This window comes from Pelodiscus sinensis, chromosome 2 (assembly GCF_052426305.1).
Source record: "Pelodiscus sinensis isolate ZL-2025 chromosome 2, ASM5242630v1, whole genome shotgun sequence".
Classification (NCBI taxonomy): domain Eukaryota; kingdom Metazoa; phylum Chordata; order Testudines; family Trionychidae; genus Pelodiscus; species Pelodiscus sinensis.
In genome coordinates this window covers 55,076,397-55,087,873 of record NC_143053.1, presented here as the reverse complement: position 1 = coordinate 55,087,873, position 11,477 = coordinate 55,076,397, and positions in this window count along the sequence as shown.

The following is an 11,477-nucleotide window of genomic DNA, read 5'->3' as shown; positions in this document are numbered from 1 at the left end:
GGCCAGCGAGGGACTGTTTGCTCTCTGCAGCGCTTTCGTCTTTGAAGTGTAGCAACAGCACCAGGGCTTCAAAGGCAGAGGCACCCTCATTGACTATTCAAGTAGCCCATAAATCTAAATTTAACATCCCTAATTCAAGAGAGAGTTGCATACTGAGTTTGTGCACATATGTGGTAGCAACATAGTTGCAATTACATTGCTTCTATTGGCTCTCTCATTGGCTTAGCCTATCTGATCTACTGAAGAGGGTCAGCAGAAAAATTAAAAGAACATTAAAATTGTGTTTCTTCATAAGGAGAGGCTGTATTTTGTATGCTCTGAGAGAATGAGAAAATTACTAACTTCCCTTTTAGGATCTGGACTGACAATCTTTGCTTACATTATAATTTGTACTACAGTGATGTTTAAAGGGCACCAGCTAAAACTTGGGTGCCTTTGTGCTAGGCATTGAATAAATAGAGATGAGTTCCTGCCCTGAGAAGCTTATACGCCAAATAGTCAAGATGAGAGGCAGGCACACAAAAGTGATGTGACTTGCCCAAGGTCACGTGGTAAATCAATACAGAACCATTCCTCCTGCTTCTCACGCCATCTCTTGCCAACATGAATAATTTATTATCACATTAATACATCCTATGGACCTCAGTGGAAATTGTTGATGTTCTGTAATGGCTACAGGTTTTCATCTTTTTATTTTTTAAGGGGCTTGAGTCTGGTTTTGCACTAGCAAACACTCACTAGTGCTGATGGCTCACTTCTCTTCCAGGGCACTGACAGTCAGAGGTAACAGCAGACCACAGTTGTGTGTCACCAGAAAGGGAAACCAAGGAAGAATGCCCCTAGGCCTGAAAGGGAGGTGCCACGAGTGACAAATCAGCAGAACAGCACTCCATGAAACGACTATACCAGAAAGTAGCAGAAGCCCCAGATCAGAGGAAATACATGCTATTCTGATGAAGGGTTGTCATGGTTTGACCTCTATGGGGAAATTAATCCACGAAGAGAAAGGCCCTGGTTTCAAAAGAAGGTTCTGGGTCTAGACGTAAGTGGGGATGACCTCAGGTTAACTTAGCCTTCTCCCCATTGTGCTCAGGCGGAGGCCTACCTATATTATGTTCCACTTTCTGGTTAAATAATTTAGACTCTGAAAGGGGCACTGTTCAGTATACATAAGCCTCAAGGTACGTCTAGATTGTGGCGCTATTTCGGGATACCAGGTGTATCCCAAAATAGGAAAGCTGCATCTTTAAACACGCCTGCTATTACCTTAAATAACGGGCATGATATTCTGGTGTCCTTGAAACTCTCATTCCACAAGGGTTAAGGATTTGTCTACACAGTGCCAAATTTCAAAATAAGCTCTTTTGACCTAGACTCGGAATAAGCTTTGCAATTTGCATAGTGCAAATTGCATAGCTTATTCCCACAGAAGGGTGCTGTCTAGATGCACCCTCACTGAACTTATTGAAAGCACTTTCTGGGAAACTGAGGCAGAGATTAATGGTGATGTTGCACAAGACTGTCAGATCATACTCCAAGTTGAGGGCCCCCACTGCAAAGACCTTTAAGGACCTTTAATTCTGCCAAAGTTGCTATGGACAATAGGAGGTCCCCAGTCCTTCTGTACATGGAGACAACATGGAGCACAATGTTGGCACTTAAAGACAGCATGAGGTAGGTGTGATGAGGTGTCATGTGGAGGTGTCGAAGTGCTTGTTTTTTTGTGGTGAAAAAGGACCACAAGACCTGATGAGGAGCAAATTAGGCCAAGAGAGCTTGGATAAGTGTCCAAACGTGTTCAACATCATCTCCTCCTGCTGAAGTCAAAACAGCATTCTGCTTCATACTTGCAAAGATTCTCCAGACACACTAGCCACTTTAGGTTTCCTTTACACTGCATGGAAAGAATCTGGCCCACAGACCAGACCATCAGTTTGTGAGGAAATTTGGTGTAGTGGGAATATTGATAGGGTCTAGGATTAGCACCTCTGGAACTCTAACTTGTTTTTTCCTTAAAGGGACTACTACTGCCATTGAAGGGAAGCACATTATCACACTCAGCTATCTGCCTTGTTTTGGCAGCAGTGGAGATGTGTGGATAATTGTGGAAACTAAATGGTCTGGAAAGAGAATAAAATGATTTATTTTCATTCTTGGTGTAGATAAGCAAAATTGTTCACCAAAGTCCAATTATGTATACATTTGCAACTTCAGAGACATGGTCACAGACTTTACTGAGGTATAATTTAAAGACAAAGGTCATACACAGGCATAAGTGAGGGTCTGTGTTGATCTGCCCAACCTTTACTATAGGTGACAAAGTTCAAGGCGGCAAGATGTGACTTTCAGCTCCCAGACTGAGTTGGGAGAGCTAACATTTTATAAATAATCTTGACAACCAGGCTCATAACAGATGAAAATCACTGAGAGGCAAGAGGTCAAATTCTTCTCTCAGTTGCCTTGATTTAAACCTGGAGTAATTCACTGTAAGTCAGTTCAGTTACTTCAGGTACACTCGAGCGTAACAAAAGATTTAACTCAGTGAAAACAGAAGGCCATATTTGAAGACTCACTTTTCATTATAAGCTTAACTTAAGGTAACCTGCCACTTTAATTAGTATGTTTAAACATATTGAGATCAATTACAGCCTAAAATATGACTCTGTTAAGGTTTGGGTTCAATTATTTAGTTACGTATTTATTTTATTACTTCTCCTGATGATAATTTGAGAAGTGGGGAAGGTAAATAGAATATTCTTTCAGTTTGGGATTCACAGCTGAATAGGAGCAAATGGTGGCTAGCTTTACCAGACGTGACCACGTGGAATATGTTAACTGTCTATCCTAAAGTGTGAATCTACTGTAGTCTTAGTGCAGTATATGACTATTGTGACAGTACAGGTCAGAGTGAACAATACTTTGACTATTTCATACAGTGGGTAGGGATCCTGATGGAGTCTGTCATGACAGTCAGCAACAGGAGCCAGTTACACGCAGTCCTCTATGTTCTTTTTCATGATATATGAGCAGATTTTTAGTCTTGAAAGAGTGATCATTGTTGCTTATGCAAGGTTTTGGGTAGGGGGAGCTGTGTGACTGGAAGAAGAGTTTGCTTCTTTGTTTGGGCTCTGATTAGAGTCAATCTATGAGGCAGCGTTTCCACTGGTGCTGGAAGGTGCCACTGGTTTCAGAAATGGGGAAACAGGTCAAGATGTAGCATGACTGATGCAGAAAGCTCTCTCCACAAGAATGAATTGGCACAGAGTCAGTAGTTGATTCAGCTTGCAGACCTTCAGTGGAAGGGTAGATCAGATAACTTTGATCTATCATCAAGCTAGCTAGTGCATATTATGTTCTGCAAGACAGAAGCTTGAAAGAGACAGTGTGATTTTGTGTGTGGATATCATTCTGATCTAAACTCATACCAGAGGAGAGAATTTGAAAGTATTGGATAGAGTGTTATATAAGATTCAGCAAACTGGATTTAAAGCAAGCCCAAAGAAAGCACAGTTGTGTTACTAATAGATAGATTATTTTGGAGTGATTTTGGGAACATGAAGGGCATTCCCCTGATTAACACAGAGTGGAACTGATTCTTAAATTACCAGCTCCCACAAATTTCACAGGCTATGTCTAGACTACAGGCTTCTTTCAGAAGAAACTTCTTTCGGAAGAGATCTTCCAAAAACACTTCTTCCGAAAGAACGCGTCCACACACAAAAGTGCACCCAAAAAGCAATGCACTTTTTCGAAAGAGAGTGTCCAGACTGATTGGACGTTTTCTCACATAAAAGGCCACCCAGAACCAGTTCAAGCTGGGCTTTAGGTCACTAGTTGCTTCCGAGTGCTGGTGCCAGACCCTAGCAGAGACACGCACTTAAAGGGACAGCCGTTTCTCTGCTTCTGCTGCGTGCTTGCTACCTCTTCAAGGGACAGCAAAGCTCTTGCAGTACCTGCTGTGGTTGCCTTGTTTATTTTTTGGATGCCACAGCTTTTTCCTTTGAGCCATGGAGCCGGAGCTGCCCTAGGCATGTGATAGCACCATACAGACATGCTGCAGTTCTTGCAACACTTTGTTCCTCTTCCTGGTCCTGCACGAGCTTTATCCCGAGCTTATTCTGGGGACCCTCTCCCTGGGTGCAGCTGCTCCACTCTGGCAACTGCACCCCACTGTGGAGAGGCATTTTTGGAGGCTCAACACCAATTCTGACTGGTGGGACTGGCTGGTCATGGAGCGGTGAGATGACCAGCAGTGGCTCCAAAACTTCCACATGCAGAAGGCCACCTTTTTGGAGTTGTGTGCCTGGCTTGCCTCCACCCTCTGGAGAAGCAAAACCTACTTGTGGCCCACCATCCCCCTGGAGAAGCAGGTAGCAATAGCCCTCTGGAAGCTCGTTACCCCAGACAGCTACCGGTTAGTGGACAACCAGTTTGGCATGGGACAGTCCACTGCTGGGGCCCTCCTTATGGAGGTAAGGCACTCTGGGCTACAGTCCCTACATGGGGTGGGGGATGAGTGTTGGATAAGGGGGACCGTTGAGAAAGGGGGGGTTGGAGGCTATGGGGGGTGGAGTGGGGTTGAGGGGAAGCCCTGTCCTTGGGGGGTTGTACCAGCCCACCCTCCCACAGCCCAGATGTGCCCAGAGGACTGTGCTGCCAGCTTCCCACCCCCAGCCCATGGACAAGCAACCAAGGGAAGTGTCCAGACACTGGGATCCCTTCATGGATAGCAGAGGAACCAACAGCAGCCTGGGCCTCCTTGGGGTCCACACATGCAGGTGCGCCACGCAGTGCTGTCTATGGGAGTGGCAGCTGCCTCGCATGGGCAGGCATGCCCACATGGTATGTGTGGCAAACCTCTGGGCCCCATGGCAGGACTTGTGTGGCCTCCCCTGAGCCTGGCAGCAGGTTTCCACCCGTGCTCAGGGGCTGCCTGCTGTGTCCACATGCTGCACAGTAATGCACCACATGGTTGCACATGTACGGACCACAGCACAATGTCCAGCCTGAGTGACACTCGCCCCCCGCCCCCTGTGTGCCCGCCTCCCCAGCCCTGTGTGTGTGATAAAGTGAGACCACTCACCTGAAGATCCCTCCCAGGCATTCGAGGAGGCCTGGGAGACATCCTGGCTCACAGGCACAGGCTCCAGGGAGAGGGTCATGGTCTCTGTCTCTTCCTCCTCCTCCGTCTCTGGCTGGCCCTGGCTTTCCTGTTCCTCCTCCGCAGAGATCTCTGGCTGGGCAATGACGGGGGTCTCCAGGCCAGAGTCCATGAGGATGGGTGGGGAAACATGGGTTCCCCACACCCCCAGGATTTGGTGCAGCTCCTGATAATAGGGGCAGGTGTGGGGTCTGCCTCTGAGCACGAGCTGCACTTGGTGGCCCAGACATATTCCTGATGGAGCTCTTTGACTACTCTGGACTTGTTCCAAGGTCTGGGGCGGGTGTCTGTGCTCCTCCAGGGAGTCAGCCATCTGTCTGTAAAGGTCTGTATTTCTGCACTTGGCCCGGGGATCCTGCAAGGTCTCCTCCTCGCCCCACAGTTGAAGGAAGGACTGGATCTCCGGGCTGAACCAGGATGGGGCACACCTGTTGGTCCCTATGGGTGGGTCCTGGGACCACTAGGGCTGCTCCCTGCAAGGGCCAGGGTGGTTGCGGGGGGCTTGAGGCTATGCCATTGCTCTGCAGCCCTGTGGCAGGGAGAACCATGTGGTGAGGTGCTGCTCTCAGGCCGGCTTCCTGCCACAAGGCTTGTCCAGGGTGCCTGCAGCTTTAAGAGGAGCCAGGAAACAGGAACTATAGAGTTGTGATTACTTTGTATGGAGTGGCCACCAGGGCACCTGTGCTATTTCTTGGGGGCCTCTTCTTTTGAAAAAACCTCCTCCTCCCCATCCACACATGCCTTTTTCCGAAAGCGCTCTTTCATAAAAAGGCTTCTTCCTCATAGAATGAGGATTACCAATGTCAGAAAAAACCCTCTGTTCTTTTGATTTACTTTTGAAAGAACGTGATTGCAGTGTGGACGTTCCTCAAGTTTTGTTGGAACCGTTTTTCTGACAAAACTCTGTAGTGTAGACATACCCCGTGGGTATTACCCACAGCTCACATATCTTTTCGGATAATCAAATTAGGACTGATAAATTTGCTGAGTCCAAAGTGGGTTCCCAAAGCACAGTGAAGAGTTAAAATGCCCCCTCCTGGGGGAAAAAGGAGAGGGGCAAGAGAGACTTAGGCCCTGATGGGCCTAAGTCTAAATTAATAAGTTTACGTAACCAATACATCTACTGGGTATGGTGCATAGTTCCATCTAGTGACACCTATACCACTTGCAGAGTAAAAGAATGAGTTTACTCTACAGCCTTAGCTGAGTGCCAGCTGGCATATGCACAAAGCTCCAGAGGTCCTAGGTTCAGTTCTGCCTGTCAGTGGGTGCTACATTTAGTTAAGTGTTTGTTATGTTTAAATGTATATCTCTCACTATATGGGGAGGGGAGAAGTTTTATTTTGCCTTGTGTTTTAGATTATTGTGTGGATGTTGGAAGTCCTTGGAGACCATGAACTCCTGCGAGCTGTTTCAACTGGCATTTGGGTTGTAGATCTATTCCTCCGATGATGTGAATTCAGAGATGATGTGCCTGCAGTACAGGAAATGTTCCTGTAGATGACTGTGGTGTGGAAAATGAATGACACAGTGGAAACTAATGTCTATCCTAGTGACCAGAAAAGACTTGATGCAGTGCTGTCAATGCCTCCTGAAAGAGGTTAAATGTCAATTAGGAAATAATTGACCCCACTCACAACCCACTTCCAGAAGCCACAAGAAAGGGTCATTTGCTGATGGAAAGAAAAAGCGACATTGCTTTGGGACTGCAAACTGGGGACATATTTAGTTTAAATTTTAATTCTTTTTCCACCTATAAACCCCTTTGTGCTCAATTAAGAATTGAGATCCCAAAGTGGACAGCATCAGAAGAAAAGACCATTCATTTTAGGCAGAAACACTTCTTTTTATACCCAAATACTGGGCAGGAATGTTTGTGGGAGGCAAGTCTACAGAGAAGGACATAAGAAGAAGAATGGGAGGCTCCTGTGCCTTGCACTTGGCAGGCTTCAGGTCCTTAAGAAATTTGTGATAGGGATAAAGTATGTTTGAATAATAGCATGATTACACCGTATTTTGCTAAAACAATTAAGATATACAAGTGTGATTTGGGAGCCATCTGTAATTGATTTGATTGAAGCATGTGTTCCAAACTGATGTGACTAAGAATGTGGAGATGAAGGTAAAGGGCAAGTTAAATTATAGTCAGTGTGTGGATGTACAGTAAAGACAGTGAACTAGTTTAAATGAAGAGGTGATTGTGAATAGAATGTATAAAAGGATTTAGCAATGCCTCTCTAATTTTTTGTCCCTATATGAAATGTATTTTATGTGCACTAATTTGTAGGAGATGCGTTGGGCTACATTTCTTCCACTTAGTTCCATCATTCCTATTACATTTCTCCAGTATTCTTGTTTGTTTTCCTTGACTTTAGCTCAAAAGGTTAGGGCTAACACTTTTATATATGAGAAAAGTGGCAGAATGCATACGTTCCTCCACCAGGCCCTTAAAGAAACAGTAACTGATTTTTCTTGAACATAACTTATTCCCAGGACTGCTTCCTCTCCACAAATACTTCTGATTTCCTAGGTCTTAGCATACATCAAAACCTCCCTAAACTGAAAGGTTTATGCCACTGAGTGGGGTGGGCTGATGGCTAGGCACCATTACCTGTACTGGGACAGACTATTTCATTACAATGACAATAATTTTTGTATTAAATACCCATTTCATTCCGTTTAACGATACAACTGTTGTTGTTATTTTCTGATATTTTTAAATAATTATTTGAAGTACTGATTATGTACTTCCAGGGGGTTGACAGACTTTCTGAGCCTCTGGATGAGGAGTGGGGAGGCTGGCTTTGTGCCCCCAGAAGGGGTGTGGCCTCAGTTGGAAGAGGCAGGACTGGGGCAGCTGGCTTACAGTGCCGCTCGGAGCATGCCGTGCCAGCCCTCAGAGCCACCTGGAGTGTGACGTGCAGCACTCTGGTAGTGATTCAGAAAGCCCTGTAGTAGCAGCAGCAGTATCCAGGAGTCCCTGACCTTTTTGAAGTGCCAGACCCCAGGGCAACCTATTCCCTTTTCTCCCCCTCTGTCAACAGGCCTGTGTACTCCCCTGTTCTTTTCTCCATTAATGAACCATGACTCTCAGAAAGCAATCATTTGTCAGGCATTGAGCCTTTACAAATGTTATATTTTTGCTACTATGTCAAATTAATCCCACAACACGATTTTACCTCACAATCCCCTTTGTTCTGCCATATTTCAGTCCATCTTTTGCTCTGCTCCCCGTCACCATGCTCAGGGAAATGGGTCACCAGAGACATCTGGCCTGGCCTGCGAAATATCTTGGGCTGCTTCTGACTGCACTGCAATTGTTTTTCTCTGGACTGTTACTCTTTAACCTATTGCCTCTTCATGGTTCCTTTAGGGTTCTCTGCATGGTGTTATGCTCTATAGTCATTTCAAATAGAACTGTTATCAGTTCACTGCGGGTATGTTTAGACTACATTGTTTTTTTGAAAAAACTGCCCTTTTTTTCTAAAAAACTTCACCTGCGTCCACACTGCAATCGCATTCTTTCGAAATTAAATCGAAAGAACACGGGTTTTTTTTGATATTGGTAAACCTCAAATTATGAGGACGAACACCTTTTTCGAAAGAGTTCTTTTGAAAAAAGGGGTGTGGTGATGCAGAACAGGGACATTTTTTGAAAGAAGAGGCAATCGAAAAAAGCACATTTGCCCTGGTAGCCATTCTGTGAATAGCAATTAGGACTTTCTTTCAAGAGAGCATCCATGAAGTCTGGGAACACTCTTTCAAAAAAGCACATAACTTTTTCGATCCGGTTTTGAGGTGTGGATGCTCTCTTTCGAAAGAAGCTCTTTTGAAAGAGCTCTTTTGAAAAACCTTCTTTCAAAAGAAGCTTGCAGTCTAGACATGCCCTGGGTAACATTTTCATGTCAATAAACAATACTGACAATACATTGTATGTGTATGTAACCACTGCCAGGCGGATTTGTACCTGGAACCCGTGGAGCTTAGTATAGGAGCCTCTCCCTTTGAGCTAAACGCCAGCTGGCCCTCAAGCCATGCTATAGAGCACTGTTTCCCAATTTTATATGGCCATGGATACCCTAGGGTTGCCTTAAAAATTCAGCCCTGGCCGCATTTTGTTGAGCAAAAAAAAAAAAAAAAAAAGCCATGCCGCGATTCTCACCACGGCTCTGTCTCTTTAAGAAGGGGCCGGGGAGTGCTGGCTCTTTGCAGAACCCTTGATTTCCGCAGAGCACCAATTGGGAAACACTGCTGTAGAGGTCTCTTGGGTTTATATGTTGCTGTGGTCTAGGTGTCACTACATGGGACAGTGAACAACACTAGGTGTGTATTACATGTACAGCACCTTATATCGAGTATCGCAAAGCAGTTTACAAACATTTTTTAATTACAGCCTCTCTCCAAGTTACGAACGAGTTACGGACCGAACACTTGGCCGTAACTCAATCTGTTCGTAACTTGGACCCCATTGAGTTACACGTGACCGCGCTGTTTGGAAGCGCGGGTCGCGTTCGTAACTCGGGGACCGCCTTTACGACCGCTCCATGGGAGCTTTGGTCGTAAGTGCAAACAGTCGTAACTCGACCATTTGCAACTCGGGGAGCGGCTGTATATTCTCACATCCATATATGGAAAAACTGAGACACAATGATTCAGTATCACCAGTGTCTTACCATAGCCTGTAGGTACCTAAGATTGGCTTTGAGCTCTGCCAGATTTCCTGGAATATTAGGTTCTTTAAAAACAAATGTGAACGGTTTTATTGTTCTTTAAATATTTTTATTAAACCATTTGTTGGGTATTTATATTTTTATTGTCACAAATTACATTTACAATGCAGTGTGTGATTGGGGTTTGTGTGTGCTATATGTGAGTGAGAGAATAATTTAGTTGAGAAAAAGCAAAGAATTTATTATGCCATATATGCTCTAAAGTGAGGGTCTTGGTAATAATAGCTGCCTGGCACTAGTTTTAATTGATGTGACAGATGCTTTTGGTATTTCTTAGCTTTTTTGCACTAGGAGAATATATGCATATTTCTCATTTTAACCAACTCCACCATTCTGAGCTCAAATTCCATCCCCTATAAATATAACAATGCAAGTTTCTCGAAGTAATCTGCAAATGAGAATACCAACCCTCTGTAATTTAAATGAAAGGATTCCATTTAACATCTTGATTGCTTCACTTTGAAAACAATAGTATTTTCCAGACAGATTAATGGTTAGGAGACTACACTGATTTTCAGAGCCACTGATCTTAATAGGAATTGTGGGTATTCTGTGTTTTCCTGATGCAGGAGCCAGGTACATCCCTGGGGTAGCTGGTGCTGGCTATCCAGCTGCTCCCAGGGTGGATAAGACTTCAATCCACCACCCTGTGTACTTCCCAGGCAAATGCTATATCCCCTAGACCACTCCAAAACCACTTCATGTCCCTACCTTCAGAGGGTCCCTTATCCTGCTTTCCTAATATGGGAGCCAGCTTAATTCCTGGGGCAGCCGCTGCCTGAGTGGGCTGGGGGGGGGAGAGATGGAGCCTACTACCCTATGCTCCAGAGGCTGAAAATGAGGCCCATGGTAGATGTGCATATACTTTTGCATAATTCAGTTCAGGTCAAGGCATCCTCTGGGGATTTGGCTGCCTTGTGTTAAGTCTCAAATCTACATATTAACTTAGGTTTAACCAATGCTCAAGCTCACTAAAGAATTTCCAGTGCGTAGCGACCTGAATATCCATGGATATCCGCATCTGTGGATGTGGATGCAGATATCCTCCGCTCATTTTTATTCATGAGAATTCAAATTTTGTATCTAGAGCCCTGCAAATTTGCAGTTATCTGCTTTATATCTGTGGGTATCTGCAGCTGTGGGTATGGAAGTCTGCAGCTCATTTATGCAGATACAAATTTTGTATCCATGCAGGGCTCTACTAATAGGGACTCACTAGGAATACAGAACTGGGAACAGAATCCAAATCATTCCTTACCCATCTTCCCACAGGAAAGCACAATCCAGTCTAGAATTAACCTACCTTTGTGCCTGTTCTGATACACTGAACAAGTGAATTATTCCATTAACAATCCCATTAAAATCACATATTATGCAATGGGTTTCAGGATCTGGCCCTAACAAAAATAGAGATGTAGAAAGGATTAATTAATTACCTGATTGAATAACTCTTATTCACCCCATGGAACACTTACTTGCACAAGCAGTCCCACTAACTGCAGTGAGACTGCTGGTGCAAGTGCTCCTCAAGAGAAGATCCTCTAGAAGTACAAAGATGAGGTGTACAGTAGAACATTATGATTTGT